Source organism: Triticum dicoccoides, chromosome 7B (assembly GCF_002162155.2).
Source record: "Triticum dicoccoides isolate Atlit2015 ecotype Zavitan chromosome 7B, WEW_v2.0, whole genome shotgun sequence".
NCBI lineage: Eukaryota > Viridiplantae > Streptophyta > Magnoliopsida > Poales > Poaceae > Triticum > Triticum dicoccoides.
In genome coordinates this window covers 491320795-491344140 of record NC_041393.1, presented here as the reverse complement: position 1 = coordinate 491344140, position 23346 = coordinate 491320795, and positions in this window count along the sequence as shown.

Genomic DNA, 23346 nt, shown 5'->3' with positions numbered 1-23346 from the left:
CCTTGGGCCCCCCTCTGCGCCTAGGGTTGGGAACCCTAGGGGAGGGGGCGCCTCCACTTGCCTTGGGGGGCAAGTCTCCCCCTTGGCCGCCGCCCCCCTAGGAAATCCCATCTCCTAGGGTTGGCGCCCCCCTGGGGTCCCTATATAAAGAGGGGGATGGGAGGGCAGCCGCACCTGACACCTGGCGCCTCCCTTCCCCCCTTGCTACACCTCTCCCTCCCGTAGTCGCTTGGCGAAGCCCTACCGGAGCCCTGCTGCATCCACCACCATGCCATTGTGCTGCTGGATCTTCATCAACCTCTCCTTCCCCCTTGCTGGATCAAGAAGGAGGAGACGTCACGCTGACCGTACGTGTGTTGAACGCGGAGGTGCCGTCCGTTCAGCGCTAGGATCTCCGGTGATTTGGATCACGACGAGAACGACTCCCTCAACCCCGTTCTCTTGAACGCTTCCGCACGCGATCTACAAGGGTATGTAGATGCACTCCTCTCTCTCGTTGCTAGATGAAATCATAGATTGATCTTGGTGAACGTAGAATTTTTTTTATTTTATGCAACGTTACCCAACAGTGGTATCAGAGCTAGGTCTATGTGTAGTTCTCTATTGCACGAGTAGAACACAAATCTGTTGTGGGCGTAGATGTTGTCAACTTTCTTGCCACTACTAGTCTTATTTTGCTTCAGCGATATTGTGGGATGAAGCGGCCCAGACCGACCTTACATGTACGCTTACATGAGACAGGTTCCACCAACTGACATGCACTAGTTGCATAAGGTGGCTAGCGGGTGTCAGTCTTTCCCACTTTAGTTGGAGCGGATTCGATGAAAAGGGTCCTTATGAAGGGTAAATAGAAGTTGATAAATCACGTTGTGGTTATTCGTAGGTAAGAAAACATTCTTGCTAGAACCCTATTGCAGCCACGTAAAAGATGCAACAACAATTAGAGGACGTCTAACTTGTTTTTGCAGCAATTGCTTTGTGATGTGATATGGCCAGAAGTTGTGATGAATGATGAATGATATATTGTGATGTATGAGATCATGTTCTTGTAATAGGAATCACGACTTGGATGTCGATGAGTATGACAACTGGCAGGAGCCATAGGAGTTGTCTTAATTATTATATGACCTTCGTGTCAATGATTAAACGCCATGTAATTACTTTACTTTATTGCTAAACCGTTAGCCATAGTAGTAAAAGTAATAGTTGGCGAGCAACTTCATGGAGACACGATGATGGAGATCATGGTGTCATGCCGGTGACGAAGATGATCATGGCGCCCCGAAGATGGAGATCAAAGGAGCTATATGATATTGGCCATATCATGTCACTATTTGATTGCATGTGATGTTTATCATGTTTTTGCATCTTATTTGCTTAGAACGACGGTAGTGAATAAGATGATCCCTCATAATAATTTCAAGAAAGTGTTCCCCCTAACTGTGCGCCGTTGCGAAAGTTCGTTGTTTCGAAGCACCACGTGATGATCGGGTGTGATAGATTCTAACATTCACATACAACGGGTGTAAGACAGATTTACACATGCAAAAGACTTAGGTTAACATGACGAGCCTAGCATGTACAGACATGGCCTCGGAACACAGAGACCGAAAGGTCGAACATGAGTCATATGGAAGATACGATCAACATGGAGATGTTCTCTGATGATGACTAGTCCGTCTCACGTGATGATCGGACACGGCCTAGTCGACTCGGATCATGTAACACTTAGATGGATAGAGGGATGTCTAATCTGAGTGGGAGTTCATTAAATAATTTGATTAGATGAACTTAATTATCATGAACTTAGTGTAAAAACCTTTGCAAAAATGTCTTGTAGATCAAATGGCCAACGCTCATGTCAACCTCAACTTCAACGCGTTCCTAGAGAAAACCAAGCTGAAAGATGATGGCAGCAACTATACGGACTGGGTCCGGAACCTGAGGATCATCCTCATAGCTGCCAAGAAAGCATATGTCCTAGAAGGACCGCTAGGTGAAGCACCCATCCCAGAGAACCAAGACGTTATGAACGCTTGGAAGTCACGTGCTGATGATTACTCCCTCGTTCAGTGCGGCATGCTTTACAGCTTAGAACCGGAGCTACAAAAGAGTTTTGAGCAACACGGAGCATATGAGATGTTCGAGGAGCTGAAAATGGTTTTCCAAGCTCATGCCCGGGTCGAGAGATATGAAGTCTCCGACAAGTTCTATAGTTGTAAGATGGAGGAAAATAGTTCTGTCAGTGAGCACATACTCAAAATGTCTGGGTTGCACAACCGCTTGTCCCAGCTGGACATTAACCTCCCGGACGAGGCGGTCATTGACAGAATCCTTCAGTCGCTCCCACCTAGCTACAAGAGCTTTGTGATGAACTACAATATGCAGGGGATGGTGAAAACTATTCCTGAAGTATTTTCAATGATAAAGTCAGCAGAGGTAGAAATCAAGAAAGAACATCAAATGTTGATGGTCAATAAAACCACCAAGTTCAAGAAGGGCAAGGGTAAGAAGAACTTTAAGAAGGACGACAAAGATGTTGCTGCGCCCGGTAAGCCAGTTGCCGGGAAGAAGTCAAAGAATGGACCCAAGCCTGAGACTGAGTGATTTTATTACAAAGGGAAGGGTCACTAGAAGCGGAATTGCCCCAAATACTTAGCGGACAAGAAGGCCGGCAACACTAAAGGTATATGCGATATACATGTAATTGATGTGTACCTTACCAGCACTCGTAGTAACTCCTGGGTATTTGATACCGGTGCCGTTGCTCATATTTGTAACTCACAGCAGGAGCTGTGGAATAAGCGGAGACTGGCGAAGGACGAGGTGACGATGCGCGTCGGGAATGGTTCCAAGGTCGATGTGATCGCCGTCGGCACGCTACCTCTACATTTACCTACGTGATTAGTTTTGAACCTCAATAATTGTTATTTAGTGCCAAGTTTGAGCATGAATATTGTATCTGGATCTCGTTTAATGCGAGATGGCTACTCATTTAAATCCGAGAATAATGGTTATTCTATTTATATGAGAGATATGTTTTATGGTCATGCCCCGATGGTCAATGGTTTATTCTTAATGAATCTCAAACGTAATGTTACACATATTCATAGTGTGAATACCAAAAGATGTAAAGTTGATGACGATAGTCCCACATACTTGTGGCACTGCTGCCTTGGTCACATTGGTGTCAAGCGCATGAAGAAGCTCCATGCTGATGGACTTTTAGAGTCTCTCGATTATGAATCATTTGACACATGCGAACCATGCCTCATGGGCAAAATGACCAAGACTCATTCTCCGGAACAATGGAGCGAGCAACCAACTTATTGGAAATCATACATACTGATGTGTGTGGTCCAATGAGCTTTGAGGCTCGCGGAGGATATCGTTATGTTCTCACTCTCACTGATGACTTAAGTAGATATGGGTATGTCTACTTGATGAAACACAAGTCTGAGACCTTTGAAAAGTTCAAGGAATTTCAGAATGAAGTAGAGAATCCACGTGACCAAAGGATAAAATTCTTATGATCAGATCATGGAGGAGAATATTTAAGTCACGAATTTGGTACGCACTTAAGGAAATGTGGAATCGTTTCACAACTCACGCCGCCTGGAACACCTCAGCGTAACGGTGTGTCCGAACATCGTAATCGCACTCTATTGGATATGGTGCGATCTATGATGTCTCTTACCGATTTACCGCTATCATTTTGGGGATGCGCTCTAGAGACAGCTACATTCACTTTAAATAGGGCTCCGTCTAAATCCGTTGAGATGACACCGTATGAATTGTGGTTTGGGAAGAAACCTAGACTGTCGTTTCTAAAAGTTTGGGGATGTGATGCTTATGTCAAGAAACTTCAACCTGAAAAGCTCGAACCCAAGTCGGAAAAATGCGTCTTCATAGGATACCCCAAAGAAACCATTGGGTATACCTTCTACCTTAGATCCGAAGGCAAGATCTTTGTTGCCAAGAATGGATCCTTTCTGGAAAAAGAGTTTCTCTTGAAAGGAGTAAGTGGGAGGAAAGTAGAACCCGATGAAGTACTACCTCTTGAACCAGAAAGTAATGCAGCTCAGGAAAACGTTCCTGTGGTGCCTACACCGACTGGAGAGGAAATTCATGATGGTGATCAAGGTACTTCGGATCAAGTTGCTACTGAACTTCGTAGGTCCACAAGGACACGTTCCACACCAGAGTGGTATGGCAACCCTGTCCTGGAAATCATGTTGTTAGACAACGGTGAACCTTCGAACTATGAAGAAGCGATGGCGGGCCCAGGTTCCAACAAATGGCTTGAAGCCATGCAATCGGAGATAGAATCCATGTATGAAAACAAAGTATGGACTTTGACAGACTTGCCCGATGATCGGCGAGTGATAGAAAACAAATGGATCTTTAAGAAGAAGACGGACGCGGATGGTAATATTACCATCTATAAAGCTCTACTTGTCGCTAAGGGTTATCGACAAGTTCAAGGGGTTGACTACGATGAGACTTTCTCTCCCGTAGTGAAGCTGAAGTCCGTCCGAATCATGTTAGCAATTGCCGCATACTATGATTATGAGATATGGCAGATGGACGTCAAAACATCATTCCTTAACGGCTATCTTAAGGAAGAACTGTATATGATGCAGCCGGAAGGTTTTGTCGATCCTAAGAATGCTAACAAGGTATGCAAGCTCTAGCGATCCATTTATGGGCTGGTGCAAGCATCTCGGAGTTGGAACATTCGCTTTAATGAGATGATCAAAGCGTTTGGGTTTATGCAGACTTATGGAGAAGCCTGCGTTTACAAGAAAGTGAGTGGGAGCTCTGTAGCATTTCTCATATTATATGTAGATGACATACTTTTGATGGGAAATGATATAGAACTTTTGGACAGCATTAAGGCCTACTTGAATAAGTGTTTTTCAATGAAGGACCTTGGAGAAGCTGCTTACATATTAGGCATCAAGATCTATAGGGATAGATCGAGACGCCTCATAGGTCTTTCACAAAGCACATACCTTGATAAGATATTGAAGAAGTTCAAAATGGATCAGTCCAAGAAAGGGTTCTTGCCTGTATTGCAAGGTGTGAGATTGAGCTCGGCTCAATGCCCGACCATGGCAGAAGATAAAGAAGAGATGAGTGTCATCCCCTATGCCTCAGCCATAGGATCTATTATGTATGCCATGCTGTGTACCAGACCTGATGTAAACCTTGCCATAAGTTTGGTAGGAAGGTACCAAAGTAATCCCGGCAAGGAACACTGGACAGCGGTCAAGAATATCCTTAAGTACCTGAAAAGGACAAAGGACATGTTTCTCGTTTATGGAGGTGACGAAGAGCTCGTCGTAAAGGGTTACGTCGACGCTAGCTTCGACACAGATCTGGATGACTCTAAGTCACAAACCGGATACGTGTATATGTTGAATCGTGGAGCAGTAAGCTGGTGCAGTTGCAAGCAGAGCGTCGTGGCAGGATCTACATGTGAAGCGGAGTACATGGCAGCCTCGGAGGCAGCACATGAAGCAATATGGATGAAGGAGTTCATCACCGACCTAGGAGTCATACCCAATGCGTCGGGGCCAATCACTCTCTTCTGTGACAACACTGGAGCTATTGCCCTTGCCAAGGAGCCCAGGTTTCACAAGAAGACCAGGCACATCAAGCGTCGTATCAACTCCATCCATGAAAATTTTCAAGATGGAGACATAGATATTTGCAAAGTACATACGGATCTAAATGTCGCAGATCCGTTGACTAAACCTCTTCCGTGAGCAAAACATGATCAACACCAGAACTCTATGGGTGTTCGATTCATCACAATGTAACTAGATTATTGACTCTAGTGCAAGTGGGAGACTGTTGGAAATATGCCCTAGAGGCAATAATAAAAGGATTATTATTATATTTCCTTGTTCATGATAATTGTCTTTTATTCATGCTGTAATTGTATTATCCGGAAATCGTAATACACGTGTGAATACATAGACCACAATATGTCCCTAGTGAGCCTCTAGTTGACTAGCTCGTTGATCAACAGATAGTCATGGTTTCCTGACTATGGACATTTGATGTCATTGATAACGGGATCACATAGGAGAATGATGTGATGGACAAGACCCAATCCTAAGCATATCACAAAGATCGTGTAGTTCGTTTGCTAGAGCTTTTCCAATGTCAAGTATCTTTTCCTTAGACCATGAGATCGTGTAACTCCCGGATACCGTAGGAGTGCTTTGGGTGTACCAAACTTCACAACGTAACTGGGTGACTATAAAGGTGCACTACAGGTATCTCCGAAAGTGTCTGTTGGGTTGACACGGATCGAGACTGGGATTTGTCACTCCGTATGATGGAGAGGTATCTCTGGGCCCACTCGGTAATGCATCATCATAATGAGCTCAAAGTGACCAAGTGTCTGGTCATGGGATCATGCATTACAGTACGAGTAAAGTGACTTGCCAGTAATGATATTGAATGAGGTATTGGGATACCGACGATCGAAACTCGGGCAAGTAACGTACCGATTGACAAAGGAATTGTATACGGGGTTGCTTGAATCCTCGACATCGTGGTTCATCCGATGAGATCATCGAGGAGCATGTGGGAGCCAACATGGGTATCCAGATCCCGCTGTTGGTTATTGACCTGAGAGCCGTCTCGGTCATGTCTACGTGTCTCCCGAACCCGTAGGGTCTACACACTTAAGGTTCGGTGATGCTAGGGTTGTAGAGATATGAGTATGCAGCAAACCGAAAGTTGTTCAGAGTCCTGGATGAGATCCCGGACGTCACGAGGAGTTCCGGAATGGTCCAGAGGTAAAGAATTATATATGGGAAGTCGAGTTTCGGCCATCGGGAAAGTTTCGGGGGTTACCGGTATTGTACCGGGACCACCGGAAGGGTCCCGGGGGTCCACCGGGTAGGGCCACCTATACAGGAGGGCCCCATGGGCTGAAGTGGGAGGGGAACCAGCCCCTGGTGGGCTGGTGCGCCCCCCTCTGCGCCTAGGGTTGGGAACCCTAGGAGAGGGGGCGCCTCCACTTGCCTTGGGGGGCAAGTCTCCCCCTTGGCCGTCGCCCCCCCTAGGAGATCCCATCTCCTAGGGCCGGCGCCCCCCTAGGGTCCCTATATAAAGAGGGGGGGTGGGAGGGCAGCCACACCTAACACCTGGCGCCTCCCTTCCCCCCTTGCTACACCTCTCCCTCCCGTAGTCGCTTGGCGAAGCCCTGTCGGAGCCCTGCTGCATCCACCACCATGCCGTTGTGCTGCTGGATCTTCATCAACCTCTCCTTCCCCCTTGCTGGATCAAGAAGGAGGAGACGTCACGCTGACCGTACATGTGTTGAACGCGGAGGTGCCGTCCGTTCGGCGCTAGGATCTCCGGTGATTTGGATCACGACGAGAACGACTCCCTCAACCCCGTTCTCTTGAACGCTTCCGCACGCAATCTACAAGGGTATGTAGATGCACTCCTCTCTCTCGTTGCTAGATGAACTCATAGATTGATCTGGGTGAACGTAGATTTTTTTTTATTTTATGCAATGTTACCCAACAAGAGAGAGAGAGAGAGAGATTAAACGCATAGCCACTGGTACAAACCCTCAGCCCTGAGGGTGGACTACTCCCTCCTCATCATGGTGGTCGCCGGGATGATGAAGATGGCCACCGGTGATGATTTCCCCCTCCGGCAAGGTGCCGGAACGGGGTCTAGATTTTTTTCATGGCTACAGAGGCTTGCGGCAGCGGAACTTCTGATCTAGGGTTATTTCTGATGGTTTCTCTATTTATAGGATTTTTTAGCGTAGGAATCACACGAAGGTGGGCATCGAGGTGAGCACAACCCACCTGGGCGCGCCTGGGCCTCCTGGCGCTCCTAGGTGTTTTGTGCCCACCTCCTTCACCTTCTGGTCCTCCTACAAAGCTTCTAGTACCTCTTTTGTTCCAAAACAATTGTCAAAAAGTTTCGTTGCATTTGGATAACTTCTATTTCTGCACAAAAAACAACACCACGGTAGTTCTGCTGAAAACAACGTCAGTCCGAGTTAGTTCCATCCAAATCATACCAAAATCATATAAAATTGTTGTAGACATGGCATGAATACTCCATAAATTATAGATAAGTTGGAGACGTATCAACATCCCCAAGCTTAATTCCTACTCGTCCTCGAGTAGGTAAATGATAAAAGAAATAATTTATGAAAATGTGAATGCTAGCAAAGTGCATAAGTTTGATCAATGATAATTTCAATCACTTTTCCTAGCATCATAACAACAATTATTTCTCATAAAACTTCTCATGTTAAAGTAGCAACCAATTCACATTTTAAGGTTCAAACAATGAATTCTCCTGAAACTCAATAACCTATATTCTTAGTCACCAAACAATTGCAATTCAACTTATTCAACAGATTCTAAGTAAGAGCTCACATACTCAATCATCAAATAGTCTTCTATGCTTGCTAGTACTCAAAGCATATTTCTAGAACGAATGGCATCCTTCGAACTCAGAGAAAGATGGGGGCTTAATGTTTCGCCTCCCAACTCATTTACAATAGAGATAATTGTCAACAATAATAATTCATGATCAAATATATTTGACTGGTCATATGCACCTAGATTTTTCCCCACCACATGATGCTTGCCAACTAGAGAATAATTAAGGTTGAAATGGGAATGCATACTATTGATTCTTGCATAAAAGTAAATACTGAAAAGTAAAAGATAGGCCCTTCGCAAAGGGAAGCAGAGGTTGTCATGTGCCTTTTATTTTTGGATGCCCAAACTCTTAATGTAAAGGAACGCCATGTTATATAGCAATCTTTATTATGCAGTCCATCGCTTTTATTACTTTGCCATCACAAGTTCGTACAACGCTCAATTTTCCCTTACCATAAAAGATCAAAGATATTTAGGAGCAATTTTTATTGCTTTATGCACCGATGGCAACTTGCTTGAAGCATCTTATTCAATCCATAGGTAGGTATGGTGGACACTCATGGCAAGGAATTGAGTTAAAGGGTTTTTGGATGCACAAGTAGTATCTCTACTTAGTACAATTTTTGGCTAGCAAAATATCCTAGGCAAACACCATATGTTGGAGGATCCATAACAATATAACTTCTATGCAAATATACGCAACCGTAACTCATTACGTTGTCTTCCTTGTCCAACTTCAACTAATTTTCTCAAGTTTGAAAATAATTAATGGGTATTCACAATCATAAAATTTTTCCAAGATAATATATTTGCATGTGAAAGTTCTCTTCCTTATACTAATCATTCATGAATTGCTTGTATGACCAATATTGTGATTGTCAAGCTTCAAAAGATTTCACTTTCTAAACCCAATATGAAGCTACTACTAGGAATAATATGAACATGTAATTTCAACTTCATGATATTCAATTCATTCAACAATTTACTCTTAGGATTTAAGTGAAGCATAAGAGTAAATGACAACTTACTACAAAAAGATATAAGTGAAGATCAAGCAAGTAGTTTAGTAAATGGGTAGCTATTTGAGGACTCTCTTATTTAGAGAACTTTCGGATATGGGTGTTTTATTAAAAAACGATCAAAACAAAATAAAATGACATTCCAACAATAGCACAACTCATGTGAAGAAGCAAAAACTTAGGCTCAACGGATACTAACCGATAATTGTTGATGAAGAAAGGTGGGATGCCTACCGGGGCATCCCCAAGCTTAGATGCTTGAGACTAAATGGAATGTTATCTTGGGATGCCTTGGGCATCCCCAAGATTGAGCTTTTGTGTATCCTTAATTCCTTTTATATCACGGTTTCCCTAAATCTAAAAAACGATAATGTTGGAGACGAAACAGGGGATGCCTTCCGGGGCATCCCCAAGCTTAGTTGCTTGGATATTCCTTGAATTACCTTGGCGTGCCTTGGGCATCCCCAATCTTAGGGTCCTGTCACTCCTTATTCTCCTCATATCGATATCTCACCCAAAACTTGAAAACTTCAATCACACAAAACTTAACGGAACTTCGTGAGATAGGTTAGTATGATAAAGACAAATCATTCACTTGGGTACTATCAAAGACAAGATTCATAATTGTTTTCACACAATGCCTAATGTATCTTATCATTTCCACAATTTATATTGACCAATATAAGCCATAGAAACTAGAAAACAAACAAACTATGCATTGAAAACAGAATCTGTCAAAAACAGAGTAGTCTGTAATAATCTGGATTCTAACCATACTTCTGTAACTCCAAAAATTCTAAAGAACTAGGACAACGTAGGAAATTTCTATAACAACCATCTGTAAAAAATTCAGATCAAAAGCACGTTTCAGCGAATTTCTAAAATTCCTGGACTGAGCGCAAAAGTTTCTGTTTTTGCATAGAATCAAATCAACAATCATCCACACTATCCCAAAGGCTTTACTTGGCAATTTGTAGGACCTTGAGAAGAGGTGTCTAGAGGGGGGGGGGGTGATTAGACACTAAGTACCAAAGTTGCAGTTTTTAGCCCTTTTAAGTTTAAGTGGAGTTTAGGCACAAATTTAACATTCGCAACACATAGCAAGCAAGCATGCAAAGAGTATATGAGCAGCGGAAAGTAAAGCATGCAACTTGCAAGAATGTAAAGGGAAGGGTTTTGAAGCATTCAAACGCAATTGGAGACACGGATGTTTTTGGCGTGGTTCCGATAGGTGGTGCTATCGTACATCCACGTTGATGAAGACTTCAACCCACGAAGGGTAACGGTTGCGCGAGTCCACGAAGGGCTCCGCCCAAGAAGGGTCCACGAAGAAGCAACCTTGTCTATCCCACCATGGCCGTCGCCCACGAAGGACTTGCCTAACTAGCGGTAGATCTTCATGAAGTAGGCAATCTCCTTTCCCTTACAAACTCCTTGGTTCAACTCCACAATCTTGTCGGAGGCTCCGAAGTGACACCTAGCCAATCTAGGAGACACCACTCTCCAAGAAGTAACAAATGGTGCATTGATGATGAACTCCTTGCTCTTGTGCTTCAAATGATAGTCTCCCCAACACTCAACTCTCTCTCATAGGATTTGGATCTGGTGGAAAGAAGATTTGAGTGGAAAGCAACTTGGGGAAGGCTAGAGATCAAGATTCATATGGTAGGAATGGAATATCTTGGCCTCAACACATGAGTAGGTAGTTCTCTCTCAGAAATAGGATGCTGGAAGTGTAGGCTTGGTCTGATGGCTCTCTCCATGAATGAAGAGGAGGTGGAGGGGTATATATAACCTCCACACAAAATCTAACCGTTACACACAATTTACCAAACTCGGTGGGACCGATTCAATAGACTCGGTCAGACCGATTTAGTAAACCTAGTGACCGTTAGTGATTTTTGGTGGGACTGACATGCAACTTGGTGAGACCGATTTGATTAGGGTTAGGGCATAACCTAATCTCGGTAAGACCGATTACACAAACTCGGTGAGACCGATTTTGGTAATAAGCTTTCCAGAGTGTTGGTCATGTAAACTTGGTGGGACCGATTTGCTCTTTTCGGTGAGACCGAAATGTTACAAAAGGGAAACAGAGAGTTTACATTGTAATCTCGATAGTACCGATTGCTCAAACTCGGTGAGACCGATTTTGATAATGGACATACACAGAGAGATTACAATCCCATCTCGGTGAGACCGAGATCCCTATCGGTAGAACCGATTTGCCTAGGGTTTGTGGCAGTGGCTATGACATTTGAAATCGGTGGCGCCGGATAGTAAGAATCGGTGTGACCAATTTTGGCTTTGGGTTTAGGTCATTTGTGGATGTGAGAAAGTAGCTGAGGGTTTTGGAGCATATCACTAAGCACATGAAGCAAGAGGCTCATTAAGCAACACCTCATCCCTCCTTGATAGTATTGGCTTTTCCTATAGACTCAATGTGTTCTTGAATCACTAAAATGTAAGATGAAGAGTCTTGAGCTTGAATCTTGAGCCAATCCTTTGTCCTTAGCATCTTGAAGGAGTTCCCACATCCTTTAGTCCATGCCACCCCACTGTTGAACTTGTCTGAAAAATACTAGATAAAAGTGTTAGTCCAACAAGAGATATGTTGACATTAATTACCAAAACCACCTAGGGAGCACTTGTGCTTTCAATATCCCCCTTTTTGGTAATTGATGACAACATACATCAAAGCTTTAGATGAGGATATAAAGAATAGCAAGTAAAGCTCTGGAAAGACATGTAACAAGCATAGGCTCCCCCTACATGTATGCAATCATGTGAATATGAAATATAGAAGCATGTGAGAGCATAACCATGATAGAGCAGGCAATGTGTTACATGTATCTTGGCCATATGCATCAGTGCAAAAAGTATTAAAGGAATTACCTTCATGCCCATGAGTCCTTCTTGCAAACAGTATGTACATCAGCAAGAATTCCTCATACACATGATTGTGATGCATATACTTACCTTGTAGTCTTGAGTAGGCTTAGGATGGAATGAACCTGTGTAAACAAGGTTAGATAACACAGATACATCTACTAGCCACAGCAAATAGAAGAAACCACAAGGATACCAAGACTGGGATGACATGTAGAGAGTGAGTACTAAGTACCACATTTGATTAGACATGTCCCCAAGAGTATAGATATGCAATGAATTTAAATGATTTCTTTCCCTTAGATGTCTTGCTCCCCCTGAATCTAACATGGGATACTGGGAGAAGATAGGGAACAGAAAATCAGGGCTGAAAGATATAAATGAACAGAGCTAATGCAAACTAATGCAAGTAAGCACATATGTACATGTCTTTCCCCTCAAGAAGACATGTGGCATCTCTCCTCTTGAACACCAAGCATCTGGGATCCTTGAGAAATACTTTCTACTAGTATACTCTCCCGATCTCTCTCTCTCCCTGAAGGGTCTCTCTCCCCCTGAGAAGGTGATACTCTCTCTAAAATGATAAGCTTTGATGTGATCTCTCTCTCTCCCCCTTTGACATCAATTTCCAAGAAGGGCTTGATAAAGAAGATCTTTCTCTCTCCCTTTGGAATTTGTCGTGAATGGGTTTGATCCTTGAGTCACAACATAAAGCACTTGATAAAAATGTGATGCTTGTTAGAGGACAAGATTCATTGAGTGAAGCTGGAACAGACGAAACACAGAATAAGTGGCAAACTATTTTTCCTGTGGTGAAATCGGTGGCACCGAGTTGTATGCTTCGGTTGTACCAAACGAATTTGGTTGGACCGACAATAACTAATCGGTGGAACCGAGTTCATCGCAGAGAAAACACTTGTCACCATAGCTCACTAGTCTAATAAGATCTCACAAAGGTTTGCAAGGAATTAACTAAATGATATGCGATGAATTGATGCAGAGAATGCAGAGCAAACAGAAAAGAAAGAAATCTAGATGAAGTTTTTTTTCTTTGAAAGGGGAAACAAATATGCATGAGACAAATGCAAAAACACAGAGACGAACACAAGAGAACTTCATCTAGATGGTTGGAGACAAAGTCACCTATGTTAGAGTATATTGACTTAGGAGTCAAGTGAGATCACTTGATCATAGGTCATACTCATCGTTTAAGCTCAAAATGGGGTTACCATTTTTCGTTTAAGCATCTTGATGTATTCACATCTTGTCGAGTTGCTTTAGCTCATGTCTCGAAGTAAAGCTTCTCTAAGATGGAATAACATACCTTGGTTGGTGGTGTTGATCATGTAGTTGAATTTGTGTGGGTTGCTCAAGGTTGATGTAGCTCATCAAGAGTTGGGAGCACCACTTGGAATTTGAGTCCATCTACCTACATGGGTTAGTTCTTGCAAGGAAGAGCACTTGTGTATCCAAAAATGACAATTATGAAGCTCAACATAGAATTTGTCAAAGGATATGTTTGAATGGTTTCATGCTTCCTTGTCTTCAACCACCTTTGTATAGAGACTTGGTGATGTAGAGATTGCTCAAGATGTGAGTAGGTTACAATCTCATGGAATTTGATTCAACCAAGTACCTATATGGGTTAGATAACATGCAAGATACAAATATGTCCAAGACATAAGATTTTCATCATAAGAGAAATATCAAGGATTAGTCATAAGCTCATGTCTTGCATGTATCCAATGGAGTTTCTACTCCATGTTTGAAGCATCTATGATGTTAAATTCTCCTCTCAACCTGCAAAACACTTTCTCATCAAGAGGTTTAGTGAATATATCCGCTAATTTCTCTTATGATGACGAACATGCTTAAGATCAATGTCACCTTTAGCAACATGATCTCGAATGAAATGATGACGAACTTCAATATGCTTAGTTCGAGAATGTTGCACAGGATTATGACCAATTTTGATAGCACTTTCATTGTCACAAAGCAATGGAACATGTTTCACATATATCCCATAATCTTTAAGAGTTTGGGTCATCCAAAGTAATTGAGCACAACATGAACCAGCGGCAATGTACTCCGCTTCGGCGGTAGATAAGGATACCGAGTTTTGTTTCTTGGAGGACCAAGACACAAGAGATCTACCAAGAAATTGACAAGTACCCAAAGTGGACTTTCTATCAACCTTGTCGCCGACATAGTCTGAGTCAGAGTAGCCAACAAGATCGAAAGAGGCCCTCTTAGGATACCAAATGCCAAAATTTGGTGTATGTATTAAGTATCTCACTATCCTTTTCACAGCCTTAAGATGACATTCTTTAGGAGCAGCTTGATATCTTGCACACATGCACACACTTAGCATAATATTGGGACGTGAAGCACATAGGTATAACAATGAACCAATCATAGTGCGATAAACCTTTTGATCAACCGGTTCACCATCTTTGGTCAAATCAAGATGTCCACTAGTAGGCATGGGTGTAGTCATACCTTTGCATTCTTGCATATTGAACTTCTTGAATAAGTCCTTAGTGTACTTTGTTTGAGAGACAAATGTACCTTCCTTAGTTTGCTTTATTTGCAACCCAAGAAACAATTTGAGTTCACTCATCATTGACATCTCAAACTTCTCCGACATTAGCTTTCCAAACTTCTCACTAAAATGAGGGTTAGTTGATCCAAATATGATATCATCAACATAAATTTGGCATACAAATAATTCTCCATTAACCCTTTTAGTGAAAAGAGTAGAATCAATTTTCCCAATTTCAAATCCCTTTCCAATTAGAAACTTAGTTAAGCATTTGTACCAAGCTCTAGGAGCTTGTTTAAGACCATAAAGAGCTTTGTGAAGTTTGTAAACATGATTTGGTTTCTTAGGATTGACAAAGCCGAGAGGTTGTTTAACATAAACTTCCTCCTCTATTTCACCATTTAGAAAAACATTTTTAATGTCCATTTGGTACAATGTGATATCATGGTGATTAGCATAGGCAAGTAAGATGCGAATAGACTCAAGTCTAGCAACAGGAGCATAAGTCTCACCATAGTCCATACCTTTGACTTGTGTGTAGCCTTGGGCGACAAGACGTGCTTTGTTGCGAACAACTTGTCCATCTTCATCTTGCTTGTTGCGAAACACCCATTTGGTACCGATGATGTTGTGGTTGTTGTCGGGCTTCTCAACCAACGTCCAAACCTGGTTTCTTTCAAAGTTGTGTAGCTCTTCATGCATAGCGTTTATCCAATCCGGATCTTCCAATGCTTCTTCAACCTTCATAGGTTCAATGCTAGAGATGAAAGAATAGTTTTCACAAAAGTTAGCTAGACGAGTTTTAGAGCGAGTGATTCTCCCGGTTTGAATATCATTGTAGATTTGCTCGACGGGATGGTCTTTAGCAATTCTTGCTCGAACTCGTGAAAGCTTTTGCTTGGATCTTGGTTGAACATCTTCTTCATGTTCTTCTTCTTGTTCTTCATTGTTGGTGTTGTCGTTCTCTTGTCATGGTGGAGAAGGAGGTTGTTGACGTTCTTGATGCACTTCCTCGTTTTCCTCATCTTGGTGTGTCCCACTTGTGGATGCTTCCGTGTCAACTCTTGGTTCACCTTGTCGTGATGTAGAAGCTTCCACTTGGACAGACGAGGTACTCTCCTTCACCTCTGTTGGACGAGCCTTGCCAATAGACAAGTCTTGGATTGCTTCCGAAGGATCTTTGTCTCCTACATCAATTGGCAGTTGCTCTACTTGCGAGCCGTTAGATTCATCAAACTTCACATCTACCGTCTCTTCAACCTTTCGGGTGAAATTGTTGTAGACACGGTATGTGTGAGAGTTTGAGCCATAACCTAGTAGGAAACCTTCATGAGACTCAGGAGCAAATTTAGAACGACGATGCTTATCAAGAATGTAGCACTTTGAGCCGAATACTCGAATGTATCCAACTTGGGGTTTGTTACCGGTGAGGAGCTCGTATGCCGTCTTGCCGAGTAGCTTGTGAAGATACAAGCGGTTTGTTGCATGACACGCTGTCTCAACCACTTCTGCCCAAAAGTGCTTCAGCGTCTTGTACTCATTAAGCATCGTTCTCGCCATTTTGATGAGCATCCGGTTCTTCCTCTCAACAACTCCATTTTGTTGAGGTGTGTACGTAGCCGAGAACTCATGTGAAATCCCTTCTTCGTCAAGAAAGGTGTCCACATTTGCGTTCTTGAACTCTGTTCCGTTGTCGCTGCGAACCTTCTTGATCTTCACTTCAAGTTGATTTTGGGCCTTCCTAGCGAAGTTTTTGAAGATCTTTTGGACCTGCGATTTATCATCGAGAAAGAACACCCACGTAAATCTTGAAAAATCATCAACTATAACTAGACCAAAAGAATTTCCACCGAGGCTCTTGTAAGAGTTGGGACTGAAGAGATCCATGTGAAGTAGCTCAAGTGGCCTCCTTGTGGTCATGATGTTCTTCACGGGATGCCTTCCTCCAACCTGTTTACCAGCTTGACAAGCACTGCAAAGTCTATCCTTATCAAATATGACATCATTAACTCCAAGGATATGATTTCCTTTAATAAGCTTGTCAAGGTTTCTCATGCCAACGTGACCTAGTCGTCTATGCCATAACCAACCTTTTGAGGATTTAGCAATGAAGCAAGTTTTAGGTTGAGCCTTTTTAGTGAAATCAACAATGTACAGATCACCTCTACGTATGCCGGTAAAGACCATTTTATGATTGTCTCGACGAAACACTTGGCAATCTACTTCAGTAAATAGGACATTGAAACCGAAATCAGCAATTCTAGATACTGAAAGTAAGTTGTAGCCAAGAGATTCAACGAGCATAACATTCTGAATGGAGCTATCATGTGAGATGGCCACCTTACCGAGACCAACCACCTTACCCTTTGAGTTGTCACCGAAAGTGACATACTTTCGAGGACTATCATTTTCAGCAAGCTCACGAAACATGTCTTTATCTCCGGTCATGTGATCGGTACATACACTATCAAGAACCCATTCCTTTCCTCATGCCATATATCCCCGGAGATTTGCCATAAGACCAAAATGTCTCATTGCATCATCAAGATCAAAGTCATCATCATCATCCTCATCATAGTATCCATGTTCAGCATCGTCATGTGGTGGATCAATTCCTAGTGAGAGTGATTCATTAGTATGAGTTTGACAATAATCTTGCTTATGAATTCTAGTGGCTTCGGAAGTAATATCGCTAATAATTCCAACATTTCCTTTGGCACGCATAAGATTTGTAAGCTCAAATAAACGATCACCAAACATAGGATCACTAGTATTCATCTTACTCAAGGCAACAGACTTATGAAGAATTTCATCAAGATTTTTCAAAGAATAATCAGGAAACGTTCCTCAAGAAATTTCCATATAGTGTAGGCACACTCAAGAGTAGGCAGTTTTATAATCAAGTTTCTAGGCAAGCCTCTAGTGATAAGATTGACAGTTCTAACATTCCTAATCATGTCAATAGACTCATCTAGGGTAGGATGCATAGGATCAACACAAGGTGCACAAGGACTAGCAATGTACTTGTTCAAATGATATTGATTGAAAATTACAAGCATCTCATTTTTTCACTCATGAAAATACTCTCCATCAAGAATAGGCACTCTATGTCTAAGACTCCCCAAAGTAGATTCATCCATCTTCCTCCAATGGTGATTAAACCAAAGCAATGGAGACCACAACTCTAATACCACTTGTAGGACCTTGAGAAGAGGTGTCTAGAGGGGGGGGGGGTGATTAGACACTAAGTACCAAAGTTGCAGTTTTTAGCCCTTTTAAGTTTAAGTGGAGTTTAGGCACAAATTTAACATTCACAACACATAGCAAGCAAGCATGCAAAGAGTATATGAGCAGCGGAAAGTAAAGCATGCAACTTGCAAGAATGTAAAGGGAAGGGTTTTGAAGCATTCAAACGCAATTGGAGACACGGATGTTTTTGGCGTGGTTCCGATAGGTGGTGCTATCGTACATCCACGTTGATGGAGACTTCAACCCACTAAGGGTAACGGTTGCGCGAGTCCACGGAGGGCTCCATCCAAGAAGGGTCCACGAAAAAGCAACCTTGTCTATCCCACCATGGCCGTCGCCCACGAAGGACTTGCCTCACTAGCGGTAGATCTTCACGAAGTAGGCGATCTCCTTGCCCTTACAAACTCCTTGGTTCAACTCCATAATCTTGTCAGAGGCTCCCAAGTGACACCTAGCCAATCTAGGAGACACCACTGTCCAAGAAGTAACAAATGGTGTGTTGATGATGAACTCCTTGCTCTTGTTCTTCAAATGATAGTCTCCCCAACACTCAACTCTCTCTCATAGGATTTGGATCTGGTGGAAAGAAGATTTGAGTGGAAAGCAACTTGGGGAAGGCTAGAGATCAAGATTCATATGGTAGGAATGGAATATCTTGGCCTCAACACATGAGTAGGTAGTTCTCTCTCGGAAATAGGATGCTGGAAGTGTAGGCTTGGTCCGATGGCTCTCTCCACGAATGAAGAGGAGGTGGAGGGGTATATATAGCCTCTACACAAAATCTAACCGTTACACACAATTTACCAAACTTGGTGGGACCAATTCAATAGACTCGGTCAGACCGATTTAGTAAACCTAGTGACCGTTAGTGATTTTCGGTGGGACTGACATGCAACTCGGTGAGACCAATTTGATTAGGGTTAGGGCATAACGTAATCTCGGTAAGACCGATTACACAAACTCAGTGAGACCGATTTTGGTAATAAGCTTTCCAGAGAGTTGGTCAGGTAAACTCGGTGGGACCGATTTGCTCTTTTCGGTGAGACCGAAATGTTACAAAAGGGAAACAGAGAGTTTACATTGTAATCTCAGTAGTACCGATTGCTCAAACTCGGTGAGACCGATTTTGATAATAGACATACACAGAGAGATTACAATCCCATCTCGGTGAGACCGAGATCCCTATCGGTAGAACCGATTTGCCTAGGGTTTGTGGCAGTGGCTATGACATTTGAAATCGGTGGCGCCGGGTAGGAAGAATCGGTGTGACCGGTTTTGGCTTTGGGTTTAGGTCATTTGTGGATGTGAGAAAGTAGCTGAGGGTTTTGGAGCATATCGCTAAGCACATGAAGCAAGAGGCTCATTAAGCAACACCTCATCCCTCCTTGATAGTATTGGCTTTTCCTATAGACTCAATGTGATCTTGAATCACTAAAATGTAAGATGAAGAGTCTTGAGCTTGAAGCTTGAGCCAATCCTTTGTCCTTAGCATCTTGAAGGAGTTCCCACATCCTTTAGTCCATGCCACTCCACTATTGAACTTGTCTGAAAAATACTAGATAAAAGTGTTAGTACAACAAGAGATATGTTGACATTAATTACCAAAACCACCTAGGGAGCACTTGTGCTTTCACACTTTATTGAAACAAAAACAATAAAACATGATTACTACAGTAGCCTAATCATGTGAACACACAAAAACACTAGGTAAAAGTGTTGGGTTGTCTCCCAACAAGCGCTTTTGTTTAATGCTTTTTAGCCAGGCATGATGATTTCAATGATGCTCACATAAAATATAAGAGTTGAAACATAATGGGAGCATCATGAAACACAAGTTCCTCTCTCATAATAATTTTCAGTAGCATTATGAACGGATTCATCAATATAACTATCACACAAAGCATTGCTTTCATGATCCACAAGCATAGTACTTTTATTACTCTCCACATGAGCAATTCTATTCTCATTCATAATAGTGGGATTATCATAGGAAACTCGAATACTATAAATAGTTTCCACATTAAAAGAGTAATGTTCAGTAAAAGGATATTCAAAATTATGATAATAATTATCAATACTTTTTATAACATAAGTATCATCACAATAATCTTCATAAGTAGCAACTTTGTTCTCGTCATAGTCAATTGAAACCTCTTTCGAAATAGTGGAATCGTTACTAAATAAAGTCATGACCTCTCCAAATCCACTTTTATCATTATAATAAAATTCAACACCATCCAAAATAGTGCGATAATTATTATCTAAAGTTGACACTCTTCCAAACCCACTTTCATAAATATTGCAATCATCATAAATAGGAGGCATGCAATCATCATAACAAATTTGATCATTCAAAGTAGGGGAACTAAAAGATCGTCTTCATTAAGCATAACATCCCCAAGCTTGGGACAATCATTAATTGCAGCCAATAAATTCTCAAATATGTCGTTCTCATCAAACATAGCATTCCCAAGCTTGTGGCTTGGCATATCATAAGCATAATCATTCTCATCATTAATAGTATGAATAGCGCCAATAGTATAACAATTATTATCATCATAATTTCCCAACTTGGTGCCAAAGAGATTTTCAAGATTATAAGAAGTATCAATATCTTCCCAATCATAATCATTATAACAAGCAATAGGCATAACAAAATCATCATCAATAGTTCTTTCAGACATTGTGCCATAAGACAAAGAAGCAATATCATCATCAAGTGCATCATCTTCCATAATTATTTTTGATTCATTTTCATGAGGCACAACAATAATAGGAGCAGCATTATTTCGGAGGGATACCTTTTTACCTCTATTCTTTCTTATTTTCTTCTTCTTCACCACATCATGTGTGGGTTTAATCAATTTTTCCGAGCTTATTATTGATGAAATTGGTTGAATATGGAGCTCCTTCTCGTAACCTATTTCATCATGAGAGATAATAGGAGGGAAAGTGGAAATCTTTACCCTTTCATTGTTATTCCTTTTATATTCTATTGGTTTTCCCATCTTTCTATAGTTGACAATATAAGAATTCTCATTGCAATTTACCATGCAAAACATATAAATATTTTTTAGATTAGTTTTAGTGTCGTCAATGAGAATGAATACTTCAAACCATATATTTTTATGTGTCAATTCTTCACTCCCCAAAAATAGATAAAGCTCATTATAAAGTTCAAGGGTGATCAAGTCATTACAATATTTGGACATTAAGGTGACCAACTTTATTGCAAAGTTCACAAGTAATAGGACAAACAAAGCATAATTTTGTAGCAAATTCATCTATCACTTTGAGAAAAAAAATTGGTTCTATCATGTTTGTGCTTCTTAAAAAATATATCATCCCTATAAGGCACGTCTTCACAAACTTTATGCATTCCACAAAAATTGGCATGCTTATAAGAAACATTTTTATCATGACTAGTGTAATCATCATTAGTATTTTCGATATTCATAGAATTAATACTAGCAACATTGCAATAATGCTCATCATTTATGCTAATTATTTTATTGAATTTTTCTTCTATCAATTGGGCACAATTTTCCTTTTCATCATTTTCAAGAAAGACATGATAAAGACGAATAATATGAGGCCACCTCAATTCCATTTTTTGTAGTTTTCTTATAAACCAAACGAGTGATAAACAAGGAACTAAAAGATTCGATGGCAAGATCTAAAGATATACCTTCAAGCACTCACCTCCCCGGTAACGGCGCCAGAAAAGAGCTTGATGTCTACTACACAACTTTATTCTTGTAGACTCGTGTTGGGCCTCCAAGCGCAGAGTTTTGTAGGACAGTAGTAGTTTTCCCTCAAGTGGATGACCTAAGGTTTATCAATCCGAGGGAGGCGTAAGATGAAGATGGTGTCTCTCAAACAACCCTACAACCAAATAATAAAAAGTCTCTTGTGTCCCCAACACACCAAATACAATGGTAAATTGTACAGGTGCACTAGGTCGGCGAAGAGATGCTGATACAAGTGTAGTAATGATAGTAGATATTGAATTTTGTAATAGGAACAATAAAAAACAACAAGGTAGCAAGTAACAAAAGTGAGCACAAACGGTATCGCAATTCATGGAAACAAGGCCTAGGGTCCGTACTTTCGCTAGTGCAATCTCTCAACAATGCTAATCTAATTGGATCATATAACCATCCTTCGACATGCGATGAAGAATCACTCCAAAGTTCTTATCTAGCGGAGAACATAAGAAGAAATTGTTTGTAGGGTATGGGACCACCTTAAAGTTATTCTTTCCATTCGATCTATTCAAGAGTCGATTCCAAAATAACACAAAGTTATTGTTTCCCTTCGATCTATCCAATAGTTCGTACTAAAATAACACCGTATGATACGCATCAACCAACTCTAATGTCACCTAGATACTCCAATGTCACCACAAGTATCCATGAGTAAATTATATGATACACATCAAACAATTTCAGATTCATAATACTCGATCCAACACAAAGAACCTCAAAGAGTGCCCCAAGATTTCTACCGGAGAAACAAGGACGAAAACGTGCATCAACCCCTATGCATAGATTACCCCAATGTCACCTCGGGAATCCGTGAGTTGAGTGGCAAAACATATATCAAGTGAATCAATATAATACCTGCTACTTCTTGAGGTTGTGTTGGTTTTTCCCTTGAAGAGGAAAGGGTGATGCAACACAGTAGAGATAAGTATTTCCCTCAGTTAAGAACCAAAGTATCAATCCAATAGGAGAAACGCGCAAGTCCCCAATAGATGTACCTACACAAACAATCAAACAGTTGCACCCAACGCGATAAAGGGGTTGTCAATCCCTTGACGGTCACTTGCAAAGGTGAGATCTAATAGAGATAAATAAAATTAAACAAAAGATAAAATATTTTTGAGTTTTTTGGTTTATAGATCTGAAAATAAAAGATTGCAAAATAGTAGATCAGAAACTAATATGATGGAAAATAGACCCGGAGGCCATAGGTTTCATTAGAGGCTTCTCTCATGGAGGCAAACAATACGGTGGGTGAACAAATTACTGTCGAGCAATTGATAGAAAAGTGCAAAGTTATAACGACATCCAAGGCAATAATTATGAAATATAGGCATCACGCCCGTTTCAAGTAGACCAACTCCTGCCTGCATCTACTACTATTACTCCACACATCGACCGTTATCTAGCATGCATCTAGAGTATTAAGTTCATAAAGGACGGAGTAA